Source organism: Sarcophilus harrisii, chromosome 3 (genome assembly GCF_902635505.1).
Source record: "Sarcophilus harrisii chromosome 3, mSarHar1.11, whole genome shotgun sequence".
NCBI lineage: Eukaryota > Metazoa > Chordata > Mammalia > Dasyuromorphia > Dasyuridae > Sarcophilus > Sarcophilus harrisii.
The window spans coordinates 15419074-15446057 of record NC_045428.1 but is presented as its reverse complement, the minus strand read 5'-3'; the positions used below and the strand labels follow the sequence as shown (position 1 = coordinate 15446057).

Genomic DNA, 26984 nt, shown 5'->3' with positions numbered 1-26984 from the left:
TGATTACCATACTAAGTCAGTCAAGTGCATATTCATTAATCTCTTTTGATATCACAGATAATGTTCAGAATATGATTCTAAGTGGGCGTTCCTTACTCAAAAGAAAAAAGGAGAGGTTGGGGATAGCTATATATTAGGAAGGTGTGGTCATGTGAAGAAACAGAAATGTGCAGGGAGAAGCATAGAATATTAATAGAAACAATTTTGCTATTGAAGTATAAGGACCATCTAGATAGAAAAAAGAAGTAGATGATAGTTGAGGAAATACAAAGGAAACCAGGCAGAGAAGCATAAGAAAGGATTTCAATTAACCAGACATCTACTAAAGCACTGTCTCTTTATCTTTGTCTCTTGTAATTCTGTCTCCCTGTCTCTATCTCTGTCTCTGTATATGTCTCTGTTTTCCTTTCTCACTTAAACACACACACACACACACACACACACACACACATACACACCCCTTCACTCACTTTAATGATAATTTTTATCTTTTAAAAGATTGAGAAACCAACAAGGGGAAATTCTCTTCTTATTCTCACTAATGAAGAAGAACTGGTTACGGAATATAAGTGATGGGAATCAAAGGAGGATGTGACCACAGCTCCTTAGGATTAGTAAGAAAGGAGAAAATAAGGTATTTATAATCTGATGCATCCCTTGGGTTTGGGGAAGGCCAATTTCAAAAGGTGCCACCAAAAAATGATAGGTAAGATACCATTGAGGAAAAATCTACAAAAGAAATTAGAACAAGGAGGATGGGAAACTCTCAAGAATGAAAATTTGAAGACATAAAGGGAGACAATTCCAAAGAAGAGGAAAAAGAGTTGACCAAAGGACAAATGATTCACTTTTACCATGATGGATTCACGAAAAACTCAATATCTCAATAAAGTTTTTAAAGACAGTCACAGAAGATGGAGGATGGGGGTTAAAGGGCAAAAATGAGCTAAACCTGGCAAGAAAGGTTAAGATTGACCAAAAGAGGCTTCTTGTTGGTTTGATATTTTAAGAGGTGGTGTGCTGGAGATTCAGAGAAAAGATAGGGTGAAATTTGGGGTGAAGGGAACATGTCATAACTTATAGCTGATAAAAGGCAAAATGCTCTATTCTTCTATTTTTCTGCCAAGAAGAAAGTATTTGGAACAAGAAATCCTGGAACAAAAAATGGCTAGTAGGGAGTTGGCACACAAGCTAAGTCAGTCAATATTAAAAAAAATACTTAGCTGTCCTCCCACAATGCAGAGTGAGCATGCACCCAGCCTATCTCAGTGCTTCTATTTGTCCCAGCCATTATTTTCTAAACCCTATTCTTCAACTTCTATTCCCAACCCTTCAATACCCCATTCCAATCTACCTATTCCTCCTTCTTTCTACTCCTCTCTGGAATGTCTGTCTGCTCTACAATTAATAAATTTGTTTTCATCTTAAACCTTTCCTTTCTCAACTCTATTTTTTTCTACTCACTGAGAGCTGGATCCTCCTAATGATACAACATACTGGACCAGATTCATTGGTCATGGGAAAGGGGATATGATACTCTTTATGGGAGTATTACTATTTTTGCTACTTTCAGGATTTTCCCCTCCCACTGTCATTCAGTATCCTCTTTTCTTTGATGTTCATTAAATTTATATTTATCATCTAATCAAAATTGTGATCATTACCCATCAACCTCTGGGACTATTCCCTTTCTTCATCAACGAATTCAGCGCCCACCTTACAATCTCTCTCTTCCCCAACTCCTGCTCTCCTGCATGGGGATGTTCACATTTTTGACACCTTATGAAACTCCCGATTCTTTAATTTACTCATTTTCCCCAATCTAATTTTCTATCTCCCCCAACTACATAGAGATGGTCATACCCTGGATGCTGCCATGACCAAGAGAAGTTCTACTTCTATGATCATGAATTCTGAGATTCCTGATCATCATCTTTTATCATTCCATCATCCCCCTCTGTCTTGCAGCTCCAAATTCTGCTTCTTTATCCTAAGACTTTCAAGCTCTCTACCCCTTAGTTCTTTTCTAGGGGTGGGAGGAAGGGAATAACCATTTACTTAAATGCCTATTAGGTACTGTGCCATGTTTTATGATTATTTTCTCATTTTTTCCCAGGTCATCACCTCTACACTGGCTACTACCTCCTCCATTTCCTATCTCAGTCACTATCTTCTATACTTCAGACTCTTGCTTCTTCTTATCAACTGTAACTTGCTGATCCCCAACCTTGGATTACTCCCACCATTTCCTGCCTTTACTCTTCCTGTTCTCATGCTACTGGATGGAACTAGAAAATAACTGAGCTGACAACGCCCACTGCAAATTTGCTATATAATCTCCCCGGGGACCTCACTGTAGCAATACAAACTTTGTTAGCCTCTCTAATCAATCCATGATTTTCCCAAACTTTTGTGTTCCCTCTTCAGGCTTCCCAGGACACGTACTCTCTCTCCCCCACCCCCTCTGAAAGCATCATATTTGACCTAAACATTTTATGGTCATTCATTGAGAGCTCCTTTTCTCCTTCTTTTACAATGCCCACCTGTACTAATCCTCCTTCACCCCATCTCATGAAAAGATGGCCTTTTTCCTTGCCTTTCTCCATTCTTTTCTACATGCATGCTTGAAGACATTCCAGTTTCTCTAGCAGAGTTCCCCTTCTACCATCTCTACTAACCTCTAAGGTCCAGTTTCTCCTTTTGTACTTGCTGCTTCCCCGATTCCTACAATACAGTTATGTCTCCCCATCCTTAAAAAAAAAAAAAAACTTTCTCAGGGGCAGCTAGGTGGCTCAGCGGATAGAGCACCAGACCTGAAATCAAGAGGACCTGAGTCCAAATCTGACCTCAGACATTTAACACTCCTTAACTGTGTGACCTTGGGCGAGTCACTTAACCCCAATTGCCTCAGCAAAAACCAACCTTCTCTTGATCTATCTACCCTATTCTCTCCATCTCCTCTCACTGTCTCCTATACTCTCTGTAGGCTGGTTTCTGGCAGCATCATTCAATGAAATTTCTCTCAATGATTTCTGAATTACCCGATGAAGTGGCCTTTCCTCAGCTCTCATCCTTCCTGATTTCTCTGCAGTTTTTGGTACTGTCATCATCCTATTCTCCTTAATGCTATTTTCATGCCATTGATCTCTCATTATTCCCCTTACCAGTGTGTCTTCTTTGCTAAATCATATCTGCTAACTATATCCTTGTCCTTTTCTCCCTCTATATTATTTACTCATGAACACCCAAGGTTTAAATTAACATCTCTATGAAAATGATTCTCAGATCTATTTATCCAATATACCTCTCTCTTGACCTGTAGTCTTACATCTCTAACCATTTGTACCCCACAGACATAACCTCAACATGTCCCAAAATGAACTCATTGTTTTTGTGCACAATCTGCCCTCTTCCTAATTTTTCTATCACTAACAAGGGCACCACAGTCCTCCAGATCATCCAGTCTCAAATCCTAGGCGTCATCCTCAACTCCTTATTTTCCCTCACTCCATATATCCAACTTGTCATCAAATCCCATTGGTTCTTATCTCTTCTACACCCCTTTCTCTTCTCTGACATGGCTACTCCCCTGAGTTGGGCCCTCGTTCAACGTGCTACAATAATCTGGCTAATGTCCCTGCTTCAAGTCTCTCCCCACTCCAATCTACCCTCTACTCAGACACCACCCTGATCTTCCTAAAGAACAAATCTGACCAACATCCTACTTAATAGCTTCTTTCACCTCCAGGATCAAATAGCAAATCTCATTTGGCTTCTAAAGTTCTTCCCATCCTGCTCTTTTCCTATCTTTCCAGGCTTACACTTACTCTTTTCCACATACTCTCCAATCCAGCAGCCCTGGTCTTCTCACTGTTCTTCATATATAACACTCCTGGTTATGCCTTTTCACTGATAGTCATCCGTGCCTCAAATGCTCTCCCCTCCTTATCTCTGCCTTCTGGATTCATTGGCTTTCCTCAAATGCCAACTCCAATTGCACCTTGTGCTGGAGTTTATTCCCTATCCTTTTCAATGCTAGTGCCTTCCCTTGGATGACTCCTAATTTATCTACATAGCTCATAGAATTGTTTGGATATGGCTTTCTCCATTAGATTGCGAGCCCCTTAAAGGAATTGTTTTTGTTCTTTTCTGTGTCTTCAGAGCTTAGCCCAGTGCCTGGCACATAGTAGGTATTTAAGAAATGTTGGTGGACTTGTAGACTCAGGTATGAATGAACTGGCAGATCTGATTGCTTAGTTCAATGATATTTGGGGGGAAAACTCAGAGAATGGAAGAGTTACTAAAGGAATGGTGGACAAATAATTCTATTTTCCAAAAAGGAAAGAGAATCTGTAGACCCATAATAACCTCAACTTTAAATCTTGACAAAATCCTAGAACATATGATTTCATGAGACAGTTGGTGAACATTTAGAAAAGGAAGTGCAGGCCACAAAGAGCTTTGTGTCAATCTGGCCCACTTGCCAAATTGGTAGATCAAAAAAGTGATGTGGATATAGTTTATCTCAAAAAACAAAACACCATCCCATGCTATTCTCATGGAAAAGATAAAAGAGATATGTGTTAGGAGACAGAACAATTATTTGAAGTCAGAATTCAATGAATAGTTGGACTCAGGGAGGAGTTGCATTCATGGTTTGATGTCAACTTTGGACAAGGTTTCTGAGGATCAAATACCCTGAAGGGCCCTGGGTTGCTTAACTTTTGTGTCAAAGATTTGGATGAGGCACAGATAGTGTGCTTATGAAATTGGCAAAAGATGCAAAAATGGAAGGAACAGTTAATGAACTGGGTGATAAAGTCGAGAGCTAAAACTATCTTGACAGGCTAGAACACTGGGCTGAATCTAATGAGATAAAATTCAATAAGGAGGAATAGCAAGTCATTCTTGGATTTAAACATCAGTTTCCTAGGGATGATAGAAAGGATGGTTAGATAGCAGCTTATCACAAAAGGATGTGAAGTTTTAGAGATTTCAGGATCCATGCATGTCACCAATGGGATGGGGCAGCCAAAAAGGGCCAAGGCTGCCTTGGATCATTCCAGAGAGGCATTTCCCAGGAACAAGAACGTGACAGCCCCATCACCCTCTGTCCAGGTCAGATCACATTTGCATGCAGTAATAAGGAAAGAGACATAATTTATAAAAGACACTGGGAGAATGTCAAGAATATGGCGACAGGGACGGCAAAGGCTCTCAGGTACAGGCCATGTGCTGGTCATTCTTCACTTTCAAAGATAATCAGTGACATTCCAGGGGGTGTCTCGACTTGTACATGAGTTGGATTGAAGCGAGGCAGAAGAGCCCAGTTCTCGGCCTTACTCTCTCTTCCAGAACCATCAGAGTTCATTCAGTGCTAGGACAGGGTCAGAATGAGTGTGATGGCCGGGATTCAGGGGAATGACCTTGGGGTTTTTGATGTCTGACCAAGCTCTAAGTACTCTACAACATCTGCTTAATCTATGCTTGTTTCCCTCTCCACACTTTGCACAAAGGCTGAATAAAACAGTTGTTCTGCGAGTTATTCTGGGGACTGTTTATCAAGTATGGGAAGGAATAGATGGTTCTTCCCACACTGAAATTCTGTAATTGCGTTGGGGGATAGAGATGAAAAAGTAATTATGTTTTAAAATTTTTTGTGAATTTTGTTTCAAACTACTTGTTGAACTTTGTTGCTGTTGAATCATTTTCAGTCCCATCTAACTCTTTGTGACCCCATTTGAGATTTTCTTGGCAGAGACCAGAATGGTTTTCATTTCCCTTTCTAGCTCATTTTACAGATGAAGAAAAGGAAGCAAACAAGATTAAATGCCTTGCCCAGGCTCACACAGCTAGGAAGTATCTGAGGCCAGATTGGAACGCAGGAAAATGAGGCTTTCCAATTCCAGAGGATTCACTGAGCCACCTAGCTGCCCAATCTGGCAATATACATTGAGGGAAAAAATGTAAGCCTTAATATAACTTCCTGAGAAGGCCACTTTATGTAACTTTATTTTCACTGTCTCTCTCTGACTCTCTCTCTCTGACTCTCTCTCTCTGACTCTCATATATATATATATATATATTTTTTTTTTTCTTCCAAAAAGATCCATTCCTGACAAGACCAACCTTGTGTGTTGGGATAAAATATGTCCCCAAAGTCTTAATTTTAGGCTTTAATAACTTTAAAATTTAAGATAGCACTAAGAATTTTGAGTCAATTTGTAAATAATAAGATTTGAGGGAACTGTTGAAAAGCATTAAGACATTTTTATGTCTTTTTTTTTTAAATCTTCAGAAGTCATGCCCAAATTAACTTATGTTCCATATCCTGACTAAAGTAATTAAATGTTTGTTACCTGAAATTTTTCAATGCAATTTACATAAAATGTAAGTCACATATTAGTATTACAAAATAACCTAAATTTTATATTTGGTCAGCTGCCAACTTTCGCTGGAACTCTTTCTAGTGCAATTCAAATATCTGCACTGCAGGTGAGTTCAATCCTGCTGATTGCACCATGTTTAAATGAAAATCTCATTAACTAAAGAGAAAATAGATTACCTTTTCTCTTTTTTGGTGAATAATCTTTTTCTAGGTACTCTATTGAGTATTTCTAGTGCTTTTGGAGAGAGAGAAAGAAAGAGAGAGAGATCGCAGATAGTAGTCTCATCTAGTACTCTATGGATGAACATTTAAGTCTGAAAATGCCTTTTTTGATGGGTAGGTTGGACAGATTATACTAGCTTCATTGTTATCAATTATAATGATTTTTAAAAGACTTTTAGCTATGGAAATTTATAATATTTAGTAATATGCTAAAAGTTGATTAATTCAGACTCCACTAATTGGGAAGTTGTGATGATTGCAACATGGAGCTTAGCCAAAGTTTATCTTTTAGTATTTTTACTGCTATTTTTTTTCAGAGTTTCTTGATAAGAACATATTTGAAAAAGTGTTAAATTCTTTTTGCTCTTCCTCTTTGCTCCTTCCTTCCTTTCTTCTTTCTTTCCTTTCTGGCACTTAGCATTAAATGACTTGCCTCAAAGTCACACTGCTAGTAAGTATCAGAAGTCTGACTTGAACTTAAGTCCTCGATGGTGCTTTATCCACTGTACCACCCAACAGTTTCAAAGTATTTGCATTATTTCCAAAGAAAAACTATTTTAATCATTCTTGTCGATTTGAAAACACTCAAAACAATTTATTATAAATTCAATCATTAAGTACTCTAATCACTCCCTATTTCCTCCTGGATCAAATATAAAATTCACTGTATATAATCAGATCCCCTTTCGGTCTTCTTCCCCTACCCTCCAAAACCCACTCTCCAGTGGAGCATCTGATCTTCAGGCTGTTCCTCACCAAGATACTCCACATTCTCCAGTCCCCAGAATTCTCTTGTTCCTTGCCTGTTTCCTTCAAGTCTTAGCTCCAGTGCCCCTCCCCACTTTTCAGTAGGCTTCTTTCAGTATCCCAGTGTCTTCTCTCTGAAATTGCCTACCATTTACCTTGTTTGCATCTTGCCCACATGGTATCTCCCATGAGGATGTGAGCCCTCTGAGGAACAGTTTGGGCACTTTTAATATCTCTAGGGCTTAGGAGAGTCAGTAATTAATGCTTGTTGACTTGATCTATTCATCAAAGCAACCTTCCTAAGAGTGGTGCTAGAAAATAATTTGTGATCATTTCGTTTGAATTGGAGGAAGATGGATAGAGTGGAAAGCTCATTGGCTTTCAGAGGAGATCCTGGGTTTGCAATCTAGCTCTGCCAGTTACAAGTGGGAGCACCTTAGACAAACTGATTCCCTTCTGGATCTTCAATTTCCTTATGTATAAAATGAGGCATTTGGACTAAGTCAGCGGGAAAGTTCCTTTCCATTTTAAATCTATAATTCTAAATGCATCATCATCAATACATATATATACACATATATACATAAACTGTGTGTGTAAAATTAAGACTTTCCATTAACTTGGATTGGTCTTCTCAATTGTTTTTACCATGCTAATGATACGCTCCCAACCCATTGCCATTTGTTTCTTTTTTTGCATTTAGCTTTTCTGAAAGCCAGACCCATGATGTCATCAGCGTAGAGATGCCCATCAGACACTTCCTGAACCAAAGCAAATCAGCAGCTGCCCAACAATTTCTAGTTGCCTGAGGCAGGGAAAGGCTAAATGCGGGAGTTATATAAAACCTAGATCCTTTTGAATCAATCAAGTAATAATTATTAAACACTTACAATGTGCCAGATACTGTGTGAGGATACAAAGGAAAGTCCCCACTCTCAAAAAGCTCATAATCTAATGGGGAAGACAATATGCCAGCAATGTCAAAGCTAGGATCAATAGGAAATAATTGAGAGGGTTAAGGATTAAGAAGGATTGTGGAAGGCTACCTGTAGAAGGTGGGATTTCCAACAGGATTTAAAGGAAGCCTGGGAAATCATCAGCTTTAAGGAGGTAGAGCAAGTGAAGCTTGGGGACAATCAGAGAAGCCATCCAAAGTGGAGAAATGAGAGCATCTTGTGTTTATAGAACAGCCAAGGGGTCTGTGTCACTGAATCAAAGAGAGGTAGGGCAAGGAGTATGGAAAATACAAGATGACTAAAAAGGTGGGAAGGCTAATGTTTGCTAATGTTGCTTTGCACTGCCATGGAAGTTGAATTGAAATATCTAGAGATGGTGAGACCTTCAAGACATTTCTGTTTGAGGATAACATGATGACTGCATTCAGCCCTAAATCTTTCTCTGAACACCTCCTAAGAGAGATCCAGAATTACTCAAAAGGGTTCAGTCTAACTATCCACACAGGAAAAACCAACAGGGTGAATAATTCCCATTCACCAGAGAATGACATGCAGTTGAATGGACAACTTATGCTTATGTGTATGTGCTAACATAGGAGTGGCTAGGTGGGACAGTAGAGTGAGCACCAGCTCTGAAGTCAGGAGAACCTGAGTTCGAATGCATTCTCACTTGAGACTTGACTGTGTCACAATTCACACCTGATTGTGTGACTCAAGTCATTTAACCCCCAACCGCCTTGTAAACAAAAATGAAACATTTAGTGTAAATAATAATAATAATAATAAACACCACAGCATAGGTAGAATTCAAGCTAAAGATTTACCAAAGGAGAACAGAAAGGCTGCAGATGCCTACATAGGGCAAAATGGTTGGTACAAATGGGAAAACCTCAACTACTCTGACTTTTTTCTGCTTTCTAAGCATAGTTTAATTTAAATAAAACGTAGAAACTAAAAAATATTCACTAACTTAGAATATGGAAAGGAAGGTCAGGTTGAATTAAGCATCTAAATTGAAAAATGTTAAAGAAATATGAGTAAGCTTTGCTTTTCTTTCTTCCAGATATACACAATAATTCAAGCATGACTAATGGAGATAATTAGGAAACCTGCTTTTAAAAAGTGAACATTTCAGAGCATCACTTGTATAAACACATATATACACATATAAAATGCTTAAAGGTGATTAAGTAATCCCTTTGTAACCTTATTTATAATATGGATTTGCTTACCACACCTTTATGGCTAATATATAAAAACTTCAAACAATTCACTGTATAAATTAACAAAAATTCTGAATAATTAGAGTCTGTCTTAGAAAAGTTGAATTGCTTAATTTAGTCCAACAGAGTAAAGAAGTCTTTATAAAGAGCTTATATGTATGAAGTATAGAAAATAAGGTATATAGGTGAGATCTATTTAAATAAATTACCTATTTTTCCATACAAGAAGTAATCTTTTCTGTCTCTGTCTCCCTTCCTCCCTTCCTCCCTTTCTCTCTTTCCCTACAAAAGGAAGCAGTTTTTACATCTACTTTTAGATTTTCCTTCAGGAAACTTAGGAAAATAATAATTATAGCCTATTTTTCATCATATTCTCTATAAGGAGGAGACATTCCCTAATCTAGCATTTGATTTACCTTCATCTAAATTTAATCAGTACACAAAAGTATCAATTATATTAATTACTCTTATATAATATAACATGTTATATAAAAGTAAGGTTACTTTTTATATAATATATTATATGGAAGGTTTATTACTTTTAATAATCATATAAACTTAATTATGTAGAAATTTAAATCCTACATAAATAGCTATAAAATATTACAGAAAACTTGTATTTATTACTTTGGTATATTTCTATTATACTATTGTGCATTTCACAAATGGGGGGGGGAACCACCTGTAATTTTCTAGTGATCCTGATTCCACTCAACTAGACACAAAAATGAAGTGTGCACTCGACTTTTCTCTTGCCTCACATGAGGTTGTCTATATCCACTGAAGAGAAAACACTCTTTCCATAGTCATTTATTAACAATGAAAAAAATCTCATCTATAAAATTACTGATGATACATAAAACATTCATAATTAACCATAAGGGAAAAAAAAATGTTATTTCTGCCTCACCAAAGATCCATTAACTAACTGCTAATACAGCTCTCCTATTTACTTTCAAATTCCCCTTCCTCCTCCACTTCAGGAAAGAAAATAAATTAAACATTATTTCCCATCATAATTTTCTCCTCCACATTTTTTTTTTCTGTAATTGCCTCCCTGGTAATTCTTGCCAGAGAAATTCACGCACTGGAATCTCAGAGGGGACCTGCTAACTGGCACCAGGTGCCATGACCCTGCTCCCTTTTCATGGCAGGCAAGGAGAAAATGCAGATAAAAATCATAAATGACTAAGAGAAAATCAAATACAAAAATGCATACCCATTAATAAAAAGCATGGCATTGTGTTAGAATGACATTTCATGTAATGTTTTCCATGATTCCTATCTTAGCACGTCTTTGAAATCATGAAAGGCTTGCCACGGTCTCAGCTCTGCCTCCGGCACAAACCAGCTGCACACCCAAGGCAGGTCACGCCAGCTCTCAGCCCTCTAGGGAACCCTCCAAGGCTGTAAGCACAGGGGAGGTGCCAACCCCCACTGGTGGAGGGAGTTTCCTTAACGGGAAGTTCCGGATTCCAAGGAAATCACAGGAGCCATTCCTGTTCCTGACCGTGCAACAAAGAAACAACAAATATATGTTACACTTATCAATAGGTACAACTATCAAAGGACAGAAACAAGCTTCCTGGGGATACGTTCTAAGTAAATAACAATGATACACTATTTATTACTAATGGAAAACAGAGGAGGATACAATCAAAGACACCCTATTTCTATTGCTCCCTGTCCTGAGAAAATCTCTTATCAACAATCCACACATTCAACCACTGGTAATATTTAGGGGAGAAGCAGAATAAAAATGTTCCTTTTTAAAACCACTTTATACTTTTTTTCCCAATTAAATTACAAATTCCCTGAGCACCTACTAGATGCTCCATACTTGCAAGGCTTTGGGAGGATAGGGGAAAGTCAGAGCAGGTACAGCATTGAGCACTCCTTGACCTCAGAGAGCTACTGGGGATTGGAATGGCTGATGGATAGCCAAAGACTTGTGTTGGTTCATGAAAGAGATAATTTCCTGAGGTAGAGACCGGTGGGAAGGATATCCCAACCAGAGGAAACCATATGAGACAAAGCAAAGCATTAAGTTCCTCGGTAATTTGCAGGCTGTCCAACTGATACGATCGTAACTGTCCACTTGTATTGACCCATAAGAATATTTTACTGTTATATAAAGTTATCTCAACATAGCATTCTATTAGTTAATAAAGACACTGACAGTTTGGGCAAAATTTAAAAGCAAGAAATCTTTATGTGGTATGGGCTGCCCAGAATACATTACACATATTCTCCATGGACCATATGGGAGTTCTGGAGGCTAGCCTCCAGCCATGTATTACTCATTCCAGAGTTACCTAATTGGTTCTGGAGCCTGAGGAAACCTTTTCAATTAGTTTCTGGCTTGAGTAGCTTGGCTTCAGCTCTCCAGGTGACAAGATAGGACTCCCATGAGGGGGGAAAAAAGAGGTTCCTTCTTTATCCCAATATAACAATCTACCCCCTTATGGAGCACGGACTAAGGTGGATGCTTTCTGGAGACCCTGGCTACCTTTGCCTCTTCTTTGTGTTTCATTTCCCTTGTGGATTTGAAAGGTCTGGAGATCTTCCAGTGGTGAAGGAATGCCTACTGGAAAGGTTGGGATTATTCCAGAGTATGGCAGTGCCTACTGGAAAGGACCCTTCTAAATTTGAAATGTCTGGAGATCTTCCAGCTACGGGGGTAGTGCCTATTGGAAAGCATCCTTGTAAATTGGGAAGGTCTGGAGATCTTCCAGTTTTGGGAACAGTGCCTACTGGAAAAGTTCGGACATCTTGCAGAAGGGCTTAGCAGTGGCTACTAGATAGGACCCTTGTAAATTTGAAATGTCTTGAGATCTTCCAGCTTTGGAAGAAGTGCCTACTGGAAAGGACCCTTGTAAAATGGGAAGGTCTGGAGATCTTTCAGCTGTGGGGTCAGTGACTACTGGAAAGTTTGGGACATCTTCCAGAAAGCATGGCAGTACCTACTGGAAAGTTGGAGTTGCAGTAGTGGCAAAAGAACTATCAACAAAGGACTAGAGTACTCTTTACCGAGAGAGGAACTAAGTCTCTCCCTTTTCACCAGAAGGCTTGGCCAGTGGATGGAACAATGAACATGATTAATTAGCAGCCTTGGAAAAAATTGCTTCATGGCTCAATAAAGCTTAACCACATGCTCTAATCAGATTATTAAATTATTAAATTCTGATTTAATCCCTCTGTGGATTCCCACTATGATTCTCTTACACATATCCTTGTTTTTCTGTAAAGGAATGAATACATGGCCTGTCCTATACCATTCACAGAGTTCACCAGATATCTCTTTGACTTGATCCTTGGGAGAGAGCCAGAGAGACGGTCTGGAGCTAAGAAATGGGGTGTCTTGTTCTTGGAACAGCCAAGAGGTCAGTACTACTGAATCTCAGCTCATATGGTAGAGTGCAAGGTGTAAGGACTGAAAGGATAGGAGGGGAGCAGCGGGTCATAAAAGGCTTTGGATATCAGACAGAGGGTTTTCTAGTTGTCCCTGTAGATAACAGAGAACCACTGGATTCTACTGAGTAAGAGGATGGCATGGTCAGACTTGCACTTTAGAAAGATCACTTTGACAACAAAGTAGAATGGACCAGAGATATGAGACAGATAGAGAGAGATAGAGACAGCTAATAGGACAGTCCAAGTGTGAGGTGATGAGGGCCTGCACCAGCTGAATGGTAGCATCAGAGGAGAGGAATGGGACATAGCAAGGAGGTGAGGGTCACATCTGGACTTTGAGTCTGATGACAGAGCATGCTGGTGCCCTCCACAATTCAAGGAAATCTGGAAGAAGGGACTCTTTTTTTGTTGAAGATGTTAAAGATGGACATCCAGATGAACAGGACATCTAATCCAAACATCCAATAGCCAGTTGGAGATGGGAAAATAGAGATCAGGAGAAAGGTCAGAGATGGATAACTACATTTAAAAATAGTGAGAAATCAGATATAAGAAATAGTACCCTTTGAACCAGAGATTCCATCACTGGCTCAAGAATGTCGTCACTAAGTCCCATAGTCTCCAAATACGTCAATGTGGGACGCAGCTAAATCAATGAGGAGCAGCTAAACAAACTGTGGTTCACGGACATGACGGAATATGACCAAGATATAAAAAAATGGCATATGCAATCAATTCAGAAAAATGTGGAAAGATTTATATGAACTGAAGCAGAGTGAAGTAAGTAGAGACAAAAAAAATTGATGTGGTAAGTACAGCAATATGGGCAGAAGAACAGCAATACACCCCCCTAAAAAATCAAAAGTAAACATAACAAAATTATAAAGACCAAACGGGACTCAAATGGATTAAGCTGAGAGGCCTACACTGGTGGAGATGGGAGGTCCACAGGCGTTACACAATGAAAATGTTTTCAGACTTTTTTTTTAATACATCAATCAGTTAAACTAACTTTTTTTTTTCTTTCCTCTGAAAGGAAATGTTATTTGTTACAGTTCTCTGAGAAGCAGAAGAAGAGTGACTTATGGGATAACTGATGATCTGGGAAATGGAAAATATCAATAAAATTTATTTTTTTAAAGGTGGGGAATGGCTATCATTTCAGATTATTTCCATTTTTGAGCAATGAATAGGTTGCCATTTGTATCCATGAAAGGAACTTCTATAAGACTGTCTCTCTTTTTCCCTCCTTCCTCTCTCTCCTCTCTATCTCTGTCTCTTTTTCTCTTTCACACACACACACACACACACACACACACACACGAGTTCTGGAGAATACACAAAACAATACTAGAAATACAGAGACAGGAACAAACCAATCCTTGTCTATACAAAGTTCACATTCACCTGAAAGATTACAACACATGAATAGCTAAGCCAATCCAAACTACATATATGAAAAGGAAGAGAACACAAAGGCGGGATGGGGGCATTCATTAAGGAGGACCAGAAAAAGCCCCATGTAGGAAGTCGAAGAAAAGGAGGAATCCTATGAGGCAGAAGTAGGGAGGGGCTAATTGTACAGGGGCACAAAGTCAGGGGATAGTATGTATTGTTCAGAGAAAAGCTATCAGGTAAGTCTGCCCAGAAGGAAGAATTGTGATGGGGAATGATGGGAAATATGATTCTGAGTCAGAAGTTCTCAATTTTTGTGTGTCATGGACCTCTTTGGCAATCAGTCTGCTGAAGTCTGTGGATCACAACTCAGAATGATGTTTTTAAATGTATAAAACAAAAAATATAGAATTATAATATTCTATCAAATATTTTTCAAACAAGTTCACAGAGCCCAAGTTGAGAACCCCTGCTTTGCATCCCATGGCTCTATCTACTATACCTGATAGCTTCTCATTTAGCTTGAATGGAAAGAGGAAAACCAATTAAGAGGCTATTGTAATAATCCACTTTGTGAGAGGCACAAAGGCCTGAGCTAGAATAAAAACAGGTGAATGGAGAGGAGAGAGGAGAGAAGTGTTATGGAGATGGAGTCCACAGGACTTTGCCATAGTTTCTTCATCACAATGAGATACAAATTAAAGACTAATTTTTACCAAATATACCAATGGTGGTATTTTGTATTTGTTCAACTATTCCAGAAAGCATGGCTATTAATTTAAGTAAGTGACTGACATGCTCAAACCTTTTGATCCATCAATCCCACATTTATCCCGAGGGAGTAAAAGGGCAGAAAGAAAAGTTCTCTCTGTGTATCAAAATGTTCAGAGAAGGTTTTTTTGGTGTGGTAGCTAAGAAAAACAAAAGTCCCAACATGGATAAAAATAAACAAAATAGGGTATACTGTTTTTAGTATCATTTTAATTAATTAATTAATATGTTACTCTACTATAATGAATGACAAATATGAATAATTTGGAGATGCATGGAAAGACTTATACTAAATAAAATAAGCAGGAAAGAAATGACTACAATGATCATAATAAGGTAAATAGAAAGAAGAGGAAAGAATAAGGAGTGAGAAAAGCCAAGTCATTCATTCACAGTTGTTCATCATATACTATTGCTGTTTCTGTGTACAAGGTACCCTTGGTTCTACTCATTTCACTGTGCTCAATTCACGTAAGAGGAGACATATATCTTTGTACTTGACCAACAAAATGAATTTGTTTTTTTTTCCCTATTATGCAATGCTATTATACATGGGATAAAGAGAACATAAATGCCTGTTAATTTAAAAAATTAAGCATTTTTTAAAATGTCCTATAGTTATATATTTATTAAATTTATAGAGGGACAAGTAAAAGAATGATTTGGGGGTCCCACGTATTACCTTGTTCTAATCTTTTTTATGGAATTCACACTGCAAGATGAAAATTAGTCATTAGCTTGATGGTAATCTTTTATTAAAAAAAAAAAAAAGCTAATGTTTATATAGTGCTTGCTATGTGCCAGACACTGTGCCGGGCACTTTACAAATATGAACTCATTTGATCCTCATAACCACTCTGGAAGATGGGTACTATTTTTATGCCTATTTTACAAACTGAAGCAAACAGAGGTTAAGTGATTTGTCATGCAATGAATAAGTGTCTGTGGTTAAATTTGAGGTAAGGGCTTCCTGACTGCAAGCCTGGTGCTCTAGCCACTGCACCACCCAGCTACCATAATTCTATTATTTGGGGATGAGTAAAATGTTCGCTTTTGTAATTGAATAAAAGAATTGGGTCATAAAAGTATAAACCTCATCCTATGTAGAAATACTCAAAGCATCTGCAGGATGGCTGCAGTAGGAAACAGGACAATAAAATGCCAAGCATTTGGTCCTGTTCCCATGATTCTAGTTTCTTTCACTAGATTTCTATATTTTGAAAGCTTTTCATATCATGGGTGAAGTTGTTTGAATTTAATTAGCTTTAAGCATGATCATATCTATTTTTAAAAGTTGTTCATAAGATTTTTATGACTCAATGTTATGTTTAGGCGATTATAATACAATAAACATTTATTAAGCATCTACAATGTGCCAGGCACTGTGTCATACCTTGGGAATAGAAGAAACTCAAGAAGTTTACAATCTAATGGGGAAAAACAGCACAGAAAAGAAAGATAAAAAGAGGTTGGGAGGGGTGGCCAGCATAACAATGGTGGGGACCTGCTGATGGTTGAGTCAGATCAAAGAGTGCAGCTGGAAAGAAAGAAAGAGTTGGCTGAGCTTCTGAGTCCTTGGGGAGGAATATTTTGTTCTGTTCCCCAATGAGAGGGGGCTGACTGAGGGTACCGCTTAGGTGTGAGTAGCAAATCTAATGCAGTCTCCCTGAGAGAACAGCTGGTAGAAAATGAATTGTTGGCAACAGTTCAGTCTACATTGAAGTTCCAATGCTTTGAAGAATTTTTTGCTCAATTCCTTGGAATATTTGGCAGTTTCCATTTGTATAATGGGAATCTGCATCTGTTTATAAGGTATAGTAAGCTTCTACTGTATGAGTATAATTACCTGATTATGTATTTCCAGGTATCCAGGAACTGCAAACAATTTTGAGGCTTGCAGTGATCTGTTGCAAAGTTCCCACCATTTCATTACATAATCTTCATTGATCAGAAAGTTCTTGCTCCCTAAGAATGTTTCTTTCATAATTTTTAGTAGCAAGGACCCGATCCTGAAGCAGTGTCATAATATCAGCTCTGTTTCCCAAAAGGAATTCACATAACTGAGTCACTTGCTCTCATCTGGATGGCCTTTGGATGCCATTCTGGGATCCAGCAATAGTACAGATTCCATCCAGAGATGTTGTCATTGTTGCTCAGTAGTTTCAAGTTCTGTTTGAGTTTCATGACCCCATGTGGAGTCTTCTTGGCAAAGAAACTGGAACTGTTTATCATTTCCTTCTCCAGCTTATTTTACAGCCGAAGAAACTGAGGCAAGCAGAGTTGAGTAACTTTCACAGGGTCATATGGCTAGAAAGTATCTGAGGCCACATTTGAACTCAGATCTTCCTAACTCTAGGTCTGGTTCTTATACCTCCTGTCAGCCTTCACTATTATCTACGAAAATGGGCACTGTTTGCTTCCAAAGTATTTCTGTACTTTTAAAACTATTTATAAGGTGTTTTGAGGACTATCAAAGCTGTCCCTCCTCTTAAACAAAAACAATCTTCCTATAAGTGCCTCGAGGAGATGAATCCTATTTCATTAACACTATGCGAGTGTTCATTCTAGACCAATTGCCACACATTTTACCATGACAAAAGTATATTTTAAGACAAGTGTGTTATAGATAATAATTCTCTAAATATATTTCTCTCATTAAGCTTTTATTTTAGGATGCCCTGTTAATCTCCTAACATAATTCAATAATAATTCATACAAATTCACTCTCCTCCTGATAGCCTTATATTTAATATGTTCTGCTGGGAGAAAACATATATTGTCTTAATTCAGTAATTTGATTTAATTTTTAAATACAATTTCAAAGCCTGTGCTCTCTATTCTTTCTTAGCATATCATGAGAATTTTATACTTGTCAAATCCAAAGATTTTGAACTGCTTAATGTGTTTTCCAATGGACCCAAACAACTTGATGTCATCCATGAATGTTAAATGATTGGTATCATGTTTTGGCACGAGTCTATGACTTGAAAAATTATAAATTCTCATTAGGAGTAATGCTAGTGCGAAACAATAGTGTACATAAGCTATTTTCCTGGAAGATATTGTGTTTTATATTAATTATTCTTCAAATTCATTATTTAAAGAATATGGTACATTCTTAAAATTATTATGCTGATGTTGTGTTTTAAAGAGAGAAAAGCTTTCCACTTGGATGTCAAATATTTTATCGTTTTCACCAGGCTTGGAACAATTCTATATATTTGTAGTAGATGACTAAGCTATTAGTGAAATTGAGTCAAAGGCTTTGCAGTGCTCTAGCTTATTTGTTCAATAATAACCAAATAAATAATAACTATTGACACCTCTGAATTTTTAGTTCCTTTTTTCTCCTCAGCTGAAAGATGGTTTTCTTGTAAATGTTTATAGATTTTTATACAATACAACCTATGAATGTTTCACATAAAGTACATAAAAACATAATTACCTTGTATCTGAAAAGTACTATTATTTGCTTCTAGGAATATAAGATACCTTTTGTTAAGAAATATAGGATCAGGTTTGCATCAAAGAGGAAGTTAATAAGATTCTCTCCTGATAATTCACGTGCCACTGTGTCACATATGAACCAGTAATTATGGAACTTATTCAGACCCACAACTTTCCAGTTTCACAGAGAAGCTGGCTCTTTAGTCACTTCCTTTTACTTCATTGTTCTGTCATTTATAAATCAATAGTGAACAAGTTTTCTGTGTATTGTTTCTTCTAACATATTTTTATTGTGCTGCCTTTATTCCAAACATATAAATGATCAGAAAATGTCTACATCTCCTTTGAAAGTACCCTCTCCTCTAAATTTCTTTGCTTCTCAAACCTTAGACTACATTGCCTGGTTCATGTTGAATTTATTTGATTTGGAGTGCTCTAATTTGTGGTGTTACCTTAACACTTTGGCCTTCATTTTTCATCTTTTGATTAAGGATATTTAAGAATTTCGGAACTATCTTGTCTTCCAAATTCCCTGTAAGATATTTCTTTTTGGTGGGCAACAGAATTCAAATTTCTTACTATGCTTCCTAGCTGGATATTGATGAAATCTTTCCTACATGGAAGAGTCTTCAATAATTTTTTAAGCTGCTTCTGCTATGGTGGTATTTGATGTCTCTCTTTAGGTACGTCCTGAGATATCATCTTTCCTCTTAGGGTCCTTATTATGCAATGGTCTCAGAATATACCACTGTATATATGTCTTCAAATAGTTTTAAACTGTTAAATGTTGTCGGATATTGTGATGGACATAATAAATATCAGCTTTACAATGTTCTGTTCTGATACAGTTAATCCCAACTGTTAGAACCCAAACTTCTAGTTGGATTTATGCCACTGAAGTCAAAAGAGCTTTTCATCATTCCATTTTAAGTATACCTATCTCCTTTTCCCAAATCATTTAAAATAGTGATATTATCTTTGCTACCCAGTTCTATATTTTGTGGCCTTTGGGGAGTTTGTGTTAAGTGCAGATTTTATTACGTTCAGGTTTCTCAGTTTTTCCCTTCTTGTTGTTTAGCCATTTTTCCAGTCATAGTTGGCTCTTTATGACCCCATTTTGGGGTTTTCTTGGCAAAGATCCTGTATTAGTCATTTCCTTCTCCAGATCATTTCACAGATGAGGAAACTAAGGTAACTAGGGTTAACTTGCCCAGGGTCACACTGCTAGTATATGTCTGAGAGCAGATTTGAACTTGTGAAAACAAGTCTTCCTGACTCCATGACTAGTACTCCTAGCTGCTTTTTTTGCTTCCTAATTTAAGTAACTTCTCAGTTTTTAACGATTTCATCCTATCTGAGCTTAGAAAAGAAATTATTTCTTATGGTTGCCTTGCCCTGATTTACATACATATGTTGTAGAATTTGGAGCTAAGGCTATCAATGACCCATGCATTATGAAATCCTTGTCTATAACCATTTCTAATTTTGTGGTGGTGTAATGTTGGTACAAGATGAAGGCCTTTGTATCATCGGTCCATTTCATGGGCACGGATGGCTTGCCTGTTGAAGTCATCAACTTCATCTTCCCTACAGCAGCTCTTACAGGTGGAGCATGACTGCTCACTTCCAATTTGCTCCTGCATCCCTTGTCTTCTTGTGGTACCAGAAAGAAACACCAGTCACTGGGGTGACCTTACTGTTTCCCAGCACTGGATGGGTGCTGTTCCCTTATTCTGTTACTGTCTCCTTCCCTCCCTCCCCTTTCCAAATAAGAAAGAAAGGTTGGATTTTGAGGCAGTTGTACTTGTAAAATTACAGATTTTTAAAAGGCAACTTGAACTAGGGGGTGGGATGGAATAACTAGATTTTGAAATCCTGTGTGTGTGTGTGACACTGACTAGCTGTGTAATCATGGAAAAGTCTCTTAAACTGTCTAAGCCTCAGTTTCCTAATCTGTAAAAGGGGCCAAGGGCCATTTGGATATTTTAACATCATTCACAGTCCATTCAAAATTATCAACTTAAAGAATTCCTGCAGTGGGAGGTTGTACAGCTTTCAGTGTTCAGCTCACTATCACCTGTGCTTTCCTTAACAGGACCAGACCAAATGATTCCATGGGCCCATGGGCCACATGTTCCCTACTTTGGACCGAGTGATTTCTAAGGTTCTGTCCAGTGTCTTAAAACTCCTAAAGTTCTAACAGTACACAATGCTCATTCACATCCAAAATGAAGCTTCTTCATCAATAAAGATGATAACAGCAGACATTCACAGACTGGGACATTACTATCACCCCCATCTTACAGAGAAGGAACTCTTGACAAATTTGCCTTGTAAACACTTTTTTGGGCAAGCCCCACTTTTAACTGAAGGCAGATACTATTCCTTTCTTTGTCTTTATATTCCTGGGGCTGAGCCAGGTGCCCTAATACTTAAGGGATGAATGAGTTTTGAATTGAATGGGAGTTGGGTGATTGTACCTTATGAGCCAGAACTCATGTCTTGACTCCAGGCCCAGCACTTTCCCACTATGCAGAGTTTGCCAACAAAGGATGTTTTTGAAAGGGAGTGGAATAAACCTGTTATTTACATATATGTGGGAAGAAGTCCTGCCAGCCATTCCTCGTCCCCAGTGTAAATAGTTCCCATGTAAGTTATGGAGTTAGAGAGTTGTCTAAAACATTGAGAACTTCGCTAAGCCACGCCAAGCATCTCCTGTCAGAGGTTTTGCCCTTTTCTTCCTAACTTCAAGGCCAATCCTCTACAAGAACAACCCTAGATTTTGTGAAGAGCTTTCCATGTGATTTCATTTGATCTTTACAACAACACTCACTATCCTTTCATAGATGAGTGAACTGAGGCATGCAGAGGTGAAGAGACTTGTTCAGATCCCACACCTAGTAAATATTAGAGGCTGGATCTGAATTCAGGTCTTTCTGCCTCAAGATCTAGCATCCTATATCACTAAGCTATCTATATCACACATCCATTCAGAGTCAAGACAGGAAAATGGACGGATCCATTTCAAAATCGTTCCATAATTAAGGTTGGAATAGTCTCAAAGGTAGTATTTCTAATAATAATGATTGACATTTACAAAGTGTTTATTCTCTTAATATTTTGGTTAACCAAGATTTCAGCACACGATCAAACATTAATCATTTTCAACTTAAAAAAGTAAAAGGGCTTTTTCAAAGAATTAAACATTTCTAACTCAATTCCCAAACACAACAAAACTTCAATAATAGGTATGTGCCACTAATGCCCTGTGTTTATCAAAATTTCTGGTTAACTTAGCAGAAAATATTCTGCTTTCAACTCCTGTTACTGGGAGCATTCTACAGAGCATTCTCATGCTTTCCTGTGAACACAATGGGAGTTTTTCCCTTCTATCGCCAAAATTGTGATCCCAAAACTTTGATGAGTGAGATCATGATCTCACATCCCACAGGGGTATGTGCCAAATACCAAAGTTCCCTCATCACAGAGGGCCAAGGAAATGAGGTAGATCTTTGCTGAATGTACAATGAATTTCAGGATAATACCTGACATTTCCTTAAGAAATCTCAACGGGGGACTTGTGAAGGAAAATGCTATCCATCTCCAGAAAAAGAAGTGATAAATAGAAATATGCATAATATGACTTTTATTTATGAATATGTATGCATATATACATATTCTGTGTGTGTGAGAAAGAGAGAGAGAGAGAGAGAGAGAGAGAGAGAGAGAGAGAGAGAGAGAGAGAGAGAGAGAGAGAGAGAGAGAGAGAGAGAGAGAGAAAGAAAGGATGGCCTTCCCTAATGCCAAGGAATGAGAGATATAGTTTGGATATAAAAAAGCAAAGAAATTTAAAAAAAGAAATCTCAGCAGAGAACAGGCAGGTCTGGAAAAGTAGAGACCTGAGGACTAGTTTCTCTTTTGTCATTTATCCTGTGTGTGTGACCTTGGAAAAATTACTGATTGGGTCTCATTCAATGCCTTATCATGGCTTGGAAGTGACTCTGGGCTTTTCCAATGGAATATAAGCTCTAGATGGTCAAACTGAGCTGGAAAGATTTTGTGTACGAGTCTAGCCAGAAGATGAACCCATTTATCATCCAGAAAGTTGGACACTGGTATTTGTGACCACAGCAACTCATATCATCAGTAGACTAAGGAAATGATCTGAGCCTCAAAGAAAATCCCCCATCCTGATCCAGTCACAGATGCTTGAAGTATTTTCAGGGCATGCTCAGATACTGCCTAAATAAAGACAATGTGGTCCTGAAAAAGCTGGCAAATCTGATGGATTCTGAATATCTCCCGGGGCCTCAGTTTCTCTCAGCTATCAAGTGAAGAGATTGGGATAAATGGGTGGAAGACTCTCCTGACTCTGAAATGTTATGACTCTACATAGGCTTGTTTTCATTTTATTCTTCCTCCCCAAAATAGAGCTTTCAACATTTTAATCTTTCGATGCACTCATAATTGTCTGTCATAATCCAACCGTTGTCCTCCATACTGGCACTCCCACGGCCAGCCCGTGCCCTCTTCTCAACATACGTTTCAGAAAGGCTACTTCTTGACCATCTCCATGATATCCATGGAAGCCAAATGAAAGAATTCCAGGTAACTGAATGTTTCCAACAGCTGAGTTATGGCCAATACAGGTATCACTATCTACAGTTGGCTCAGGTCTTACAGGATGCCCAGTGCCTCAGCTTCCCAGGTGGCTAGGTCTTCCTGCCTCCAACGGCCCTCCAAGGGCCACCTCAGTTCCACCATCCCTTTCTCTTTATGGGTGACAATGTTCCCACATACATTCTAGGACAACTTCACCTCCAGGCTGAACCTCTAGAGTCAACATTAACCAATGTGACTAATCCTTAATGATTGAGATCCTCACTTGTTCACTCCCTCCCTAACCCAATGAAACTATTGTTCAGATACTTTCCTCCATCCTCTACTGACTCCTCCCTTGTTCCTATCCTTCTCAACACTCTAAAGCCACCCCACTCTTCCCAATGAGCTCTCTGGAATACACAAACTTGCACCATATCTTCTCCCACTCACCCCATCTTTTCTTTTCCTCTCTCCTGGTGACCCAGTTTCTTCACCTACCTTCTTCAACATTGCCTTCAGTTTTACACATACAGCAGTACTGGTGAGGAAGTTGGAGTACTCCTTCCACCCGATACCCTTTCAAGAAGATCCCTCTACTCCCAGAATTTAATAACTTCTTTCAGGTTCATTCAATCTAGATTTATCTCCCAATCAGGATTGTGGCAGCTGCTGTCTTATCAATATCCTGGTCACTCTCCTTCCTTCCCCACTGAATTCACTCCCTAGTTCTCAATCTCTCTCTCTTCCCCACATCTGTCTTCATGCAAGGAGATTTGATTTCTTTTTTTTTTTTCCTTTCTGTTTTTTTTTAAATAGCCTTTTATTTACAGGATATATACATGGGTAACTTTACAGCATTAACAATTGCCAAACCTCTTGTTCCAATTTTTCACCTCTTACCCCCCCACCCCCTCCCCTAGATGGCAGGATGACCAGTAGATGTTAAATATATCAAAATATAAATTAGATACACAATAAGTATACCTGACCAAAACGTTATTTTGCTGTACAAAAAGAATCAGACTCTGAAATATTGTACAATTAGCTTGTGAAGGAAATCAAAAATGCAGGTGTGCATAAATATAGGGATTGGGAATTCAGTGTAATGGTTTTTAGTCATCTCCCAGAGTTCTTTCTCTGGGCGTAGCTGGTTCAGTTCATTCCTGCTCCATTAGAAATGATTTGGTTGATCTCGTTGCTGAGGATGGCCTGGTCCATCAGAACTGGTCATCATACAGTATTATTGTTGAAGTATATAATGATCTCCTGGTCCTGCTCATTTCATTCAGCATCAGTTCGTGTAAGTCTCTCCAGGCCTTTCTGAAATTATCCTGTTGGTCATTTCTTACAGAACAGTAATATTCCATAATATTCATATACCACAGTTTATTCAGCCATTCTCCAACTGATGGACATCCATTCAGTTTCCAGTTTTTAACCACTACAAAAAGGGCTGCCACAAACATTCGTGCACATACAGGTCCCTTTCCCTTCTTTATAATCTCTTTGGGATATAATCCCAGTAGTAACACTGCTGGATCAAAGGGTATGCACAGTCATGCAAGGAGATTTGAACATTTGCACTGACACTCCCTCACATAAGTTCGTTTCTCATTTCTCATCTTTCTCATTTTCAAAAACTCCTCCTTCACCACATTTCAGTGACAGAAATGGGCACAGCCTCAATCTTGCCATCACCTCGAGGTGTTCCATTTTCACATCCATCAGTTCTGAAATTCCTTTTATCAGATCACAATGTGCTGTTATTGCACCTCCAGAAACAGTTTTTCCTCCAAGCTGTGATGTCCAATCCCTCCACCCTCAAGTTCTCCATCATCCCTGAACTGCCTACACTCTCCTCCCTTCCCCATCTTGAGCTCTCGGTGAACTGGTTTATTTCTATATTATCTTCTCCAAAATCCCTTAGCCACTTAACCTATCATCCACCTTGCCAAGCCAAGGCTCAGCCCTAAATGATTCCCATCCCACTGTCTGTTCCTACGCATGTGCCGCTCTATGAAGACTGAGAAAAGTCCCAAAACCACGCTGATGGATTCACCAAAAATCTATGAGCCCCTCTGTAGGGGGCTGTCCTTTTACACCCGCCTAACCAGTTCATTATAGGACAGCTGGATGGTACAGTGGACAGAATGGATAAAGTGCCAGGCCTGGAGTCAGCAAGACTCATTTTCTGGAATTCAAATCCAGCCTCATCTACTTAAAAGCTGCATGACTTTAACCAAGTCGCTTAACCATGTTTCCCTCAGTTTCCTCATCTGTCAAATGAGCTGGAGAAGGAACTGGTACATCACTCCAATATCTTTGCCAAGAAAACCCCAAAATAGGGCCACAAAGAATCAAACTGGAATGAAACAACTAAAGAATAACAATAACAAATGATTCACTATCACCTTCACCCCATTCCTCATGTCCCATCATTCCCTCACCCCCACTTCTCCGCTGAAGACCTCCACAAGTAATTCACTGAAAGAACTGAGGTCATTCACCCTGCATTCACTCTTCCCCTTCCCTCCTCATTTCAAATCACCGAGATGCCTTCGTCCCAGACAGAAGCTGGATCTGGGGAGATGACAATAATAGCTGATCCTGAAGCTTCACCACTTGCACGACATTTCACATACAGTATTTTTTTTAAATCTCCCAACCCTGTGTGGGAGTTATTATAGGTTTCAATATCCTGATTTTACAAAAGAGGAAACTGAAGTTCAGTGAGCATAAGCCATCTGGCCATGGTTCCTCAGCAGGGTGCCCGAGGTATCAGACTGCCAACCAAGTTCCTCTAGCAAGACCAGACATCTTTATATTTCCACACTGAGGTCACTTTGTTTTCTTACTTTTCTCAACCCCTCTAGGCCCAAAGAGGTTCCTCTCTCTAATTATGGGCTGGAATCTTACTTTTCCTATGTGAATTAGAGGCCCCTCCTGTGAGGGTTCAAGGAATTCAAGCTCCATGAGGGCAGCTGGCATCCTGTACAACTCCTTTTCGTGGACCCTAATTTCTGATCTGGATCTTTGCCGACTCTGCAGATTCTGAACTCTGCTCCCTGAACCCAAGGGACTCTACCTGCTTTCCTTTTTCTTAGCCAGGTCACAGTATTTGGATCTGAACCCTGCTCCTTTTGATGAATGGTACCCCAGTCTTGATCCTGTCTAAGTTCTGGCATTAGCATCTCTTGCTCGGCTCTGCTGAATCCTGCCCAAGCCTCAGGGAAGCACTGAGTCTAAGGCACAAAGTTTGTCTGAGGCACAAAGCCTTCATTGAGAAGTTCACATGGAAATATCCAGGAGACACATGGAGATTAATTTGCGTAACAGTAGCTCTGACATTCATACAAACTCAATGTCTGCGAAACCATGCTTTCTGTTTTCTCTAAGTGATTCAAAGAAACAGTCATCTGACTTTGATGAAATATTCCCCCGCCCTTACAAACCCCCCTGGTGAATGAGCCGCTAATCTAATTCTCTGGTTTTTTGAAGCAGATACAATATTTAGTTGTGGTCATTAATGATAAACATACGGACACGACCGTGATGGTCACAGTGAAACGTGAAGCCCGTCTTCGACAAGAGAATTTCCTGGAATTTCTCTAAGGGTCTTTCCTAGGGGTCCCCTCTGAAACAACTGACCCAAGGGACCCAGAAAGAGCTGCGTCAGCCTGGGGACACGAGAAGCCCCAAAGATCTTAACTTAACTTACTACCTGCCATTTCATAAGCATGGAAAGTGGGACCGAGAAATTACATGATTTGTTCATGTCACACACATAGAGGCTCAGGCCTGGCATAGACTTCACAAATC

General features: G+C 38.9%; 1 protein-coding gene across 1 annotated transcript in view; it reads right to left on the bottom strand.

Moving 5' to 3' along the window:
- The window catches only part of LEKR1 (leucine, glutamate and lysine rich 1), a 164465-nt gene that overhangs the window by 114935 nt on the left and 22546 nt on the right, over window positions 1–26984 (bottom strand). The gene's annotated exons all lie outside the window — the stretch shown is intronic.